A 3,740-nucleotide genomic window follows, 5' to 3' on the forward strand; every position below is an offset into this window, starting at 1 on the left:
TCCCTCCACTTATTTAAGACCCTCCTGATCAAAGTTGCAATATATTTTTCTTTGGTATGGCATCCATTACGTCATTACATCACTTTGAAGCATTTTGGGATGTTTTCGACAACAAGTTGTTGTTAAAGATGGTATCTTTTCCTATTCTCTTGGAATATTAAGTTGCTTATAATTTATTACAGATTTCTTCCATCTTCAATGAAGTGTTTCTATTGCTTGGGGCTCCTTCCCAGTATTCCTCTGCCTTTCATTGGTTCCAATGAGGTTTCAGCCTGTATAATTCCACCATATGTTTCCATTCTATTCCTTTGGTATATATTTCCCCTGTACCATTAAGTCTAGCATCTGGCACCAGCAGAGGACTACCCGGAAGAATGTCATCTGCCTAAATTGTCATCTTGGGATAAGAGCAAAATAATATCACTTTAAATGGGTACTTTAGTGTAGAGTTGAGTACAAGAAAAGGCATGTGCTTTATTGTATGTCATTAATTCCATTATATTCCCTTTATTAGCTCCCTTTCTTGGAAGTGCAAGTATGGATATTGGAGGGGTTTTCAGGCAGAGCTTGGAAAGTAATTAGTGCCTCTATCAAACTGGATCATATCTGGAAAAATACTAAACTATTACTCAAAGCTGAAACCAGGATATGTAACAGCTGTGACTTATCCTCTTGGCTACATGGCTCTGAAACCCAGCCAATAAGAAAAACCACAGAGAATAAACTTGACACTTCAACATCAAATGTCTTCACAAGCTACTTATGATCAGTTGGACAGATAACGTGGTGAACAAGAGAAAGAACAAAGCAACCCCCAGGATGCCTACTGCGAAAACAAAAGCATATTGTGCACATGCTCTAGATACAACACTGCAGACTAGTGTAATCAGAGCAGTAGTCCTCAGTCCCACTTACAGCCCGATTCTCTGGAAGTTCCTCCTCTTTGCTATCTTTTGCCCCACTTTCAAAAGCCTCCTCAAAATCAATGTCTTTGTCCATGTTTCAGTCGTCTCCCCTAACACTTCTGTTACTGCATAATGTTAATTTCTCCTTTGTGAAGTGCCTTGGGGCATTTACTATTTTAATGTGCTGAATCAATGCAAATTATTGTTGTCAAACACTAAAATAGTAGCCAAATGAAAAAGGGAAGGCTAGAAGGCCAAATTAACATAAGAACATAAGAAATAGGAGCAGGAGTAGGCCATACGGCCCCTCGAGCCAGCTCCACCATTTAATACGATCATGGCTGATCTGATCATGGACTCAGGTCCACTTCCCTGCCCGATAAAATGTATCACTTAATGGGCTACATTGAAGATAATAAAATGTTATTGCAACAATTATTTGAGCACGGTCTGAGAAAAATAAATTAATTAAGATAAATTATTGCAGAGAAGGACATTCTAGAAGAGAACATCGCCTGGGGAAAAGGTGCAACAGCTAATCAAGAACAAGGTGGAGTGAAAAACACTGGTGCTAGCACTATTTGTCGAGAGAATTACAGGACCTAGACTTTATTACACAGACCTTATTAGTTCACTTAATTGCTATATTTACAGGGCTTTCTCATAGAACTTTGGATATGTTAATTTTAGTTTGGATGCACTGGAATGATGCAAGTTAAGGTTGCGGCATATTCACCTCCACAGCATGATATCCAGGGATAGAATAAGGGATGAGCAAAAAAAAATATCAGAAGGAAATGGAAACACACAGTGAAAGAGAAATAAGAAGTAAGAAAGATCAAAGAAGAAACAAAGAATCAGTGAAAAGGTGGCAATTTAAGTGGATAAAATGTATCACTTAATGGGCTACATTGAAGATAATAAAATATATTGCAACAATGATTTGAGCACAGTCTGGTTAAGATAAAGTATGGTAGAGGTTAGAGGTGATTCTGGATCTCAGTTGGCATCCTCTGAGAAGATACTGAGTCAAAGCTTGGGAAAACCGTTCAAGGTTCAAACCCAGTCGCAACCAGAAATGTCTCCTCTTTTCACAAATCGATGGCTTCCTGTGAATTTACACAATTTTCTGCTTTTAGTTCAGATTGACAATATTCAGAATTTTTCTCTTTATCCATAACTACCTTAACGTTGAAGTAGACCCCAACTGAAAAGAGTACAGACATTTGGGGGAGAAATTCGATTGCGCCTCATTTGTGGCGGTAACCCAGGTGGAACGGTAATTTTAGCACTTTGAAAGAGTTTGCTCCCTCCGCCCAGAAATTCATCAGAATCGGTCGAAGAGCTGACAAGGGCGCTAAATCAGTCATTGCACATTACAGCTGGGGGGCGATAATGAAAGTTTGGTCGGTAAATTTGGTGGACCCATTGTGCATTTGCGGAACTCCGAGTCAGACCTCGGGAACAGCCGACTCTTAAAGGCGCAGCAACTCAAGTTCGCACATGCGCAATTCAAAACTCTCACTCACCTGAGACCGGGAGGATGGATGCGGAGGCACGTCGACAACGTGCGTGCCGCTTATTGGCCACGGCCCTTGAGACGTTCCTGGAGGCTGTGGAATGGCGCCAAAATGCCCTGCTGCCTGGAGGGGGATGAAGGCCATCCCCCAGAGTGTTTAGGAGGCTGTGGCGGGATGTCGCGCAACACGTCTCTGCCCGTGACATGGTGCCCAGGACCGCCACTCAATGTCAGAAGAAATTCAATGACCTGACTAGGCTCGTTACATTATCCTTGCTGTTATGTATGTAAACCTGTAATTACCATGTCTAACCACCAGAGGGCTTATCGCCTGGAGACACAAGGGATCCCACAATCCCTTGGGAGCACCTGTATATAAGGAGGCCTCACAGGCTGGAGAGGCACTCTGAGATCTGTAATAAAGGACTACGGTCACACTTACTTTGAGCTTGCAGTATCTAGTCTGACCCTTTATTCAAGATATAACAACTGGCAACGAGATACAGATGATGAACCCCAACGCAACAATGCAGAGAACTGTGGGCATTCTGGAGACATTTTTGGAGGGAAATGATTGGGAAACCTTTGTGGAGTGACTTGACCAATACTTCATGGCCAACGAGCTGGAAGAAGAAGGGAACGCTGCCAAACGAAGGGTGATCCACCTCACCGTTTGCGGGGCACCAACGTATGGCCTCATGAAAAACCTGCTCGCTCCAGCAAAACCCACTGACAAGTTATACGATGATTTGTGCACACTGGTCTGGGAGCATCTAAACCCAAAGGAAAGCGTTCTGATGGCGATGTATCGGTTCTACACGTACAAGAGGTCTGAAGGCCAGGAAGTGGTGAGCTATGTTGCCGAGCTAAAGCGCCTTGCAGGACATTGTGAATTTGAAGGATACTTGGAGCACATGCTCAGGGACTTCTTTGTACTTGACATTGGCCATGAAGTAATACTTCGCAAACTTTTGACTGTAGAGACCCCAACCTTGAGTAAAGCCATAGCGATAGCCCAGGCGTTTATCTCCACCAGTGACAATACCAAACAAATTTCCCAGCACACTAGTGCTGCTGCCAGTACTTTGAACAAAGTAACGTTGTTTTCGAATCGAAATGCACATGGCAGGACTTACACACTTGTATCTGCACGCCTGCAGATGACTCAGAGTCCGCCATCAAGGGTGGTGAATACAAGGCAATTAACACTTTGTTGGCGCCGCGGGTGATCATCGATTCCATTAAAGCTGCTTCAAAGGATATGTTTGCAAGGGCTGTGGAACAATTGGATATCTCCAACGTATGTGCAGGCGAAC

The sequence above is a fragment of the Pristiophorus japonicus genome, chromosome 7 (genome assembly GCF_044704955.1).
Source record: "Pristiophorus japonicus isolate sPriJap1 chromosome 7, sPriJap1.hap1, whole genome shotgun sequence".
In the NCBI taxonomy this organism is placed as follows: domain Eukaryota; kingdom Metazoa; phylum Chordata; class Chondrichthyes; family Pristiophoridae; genus Pristiophorus; species Pristiophorus japonicus.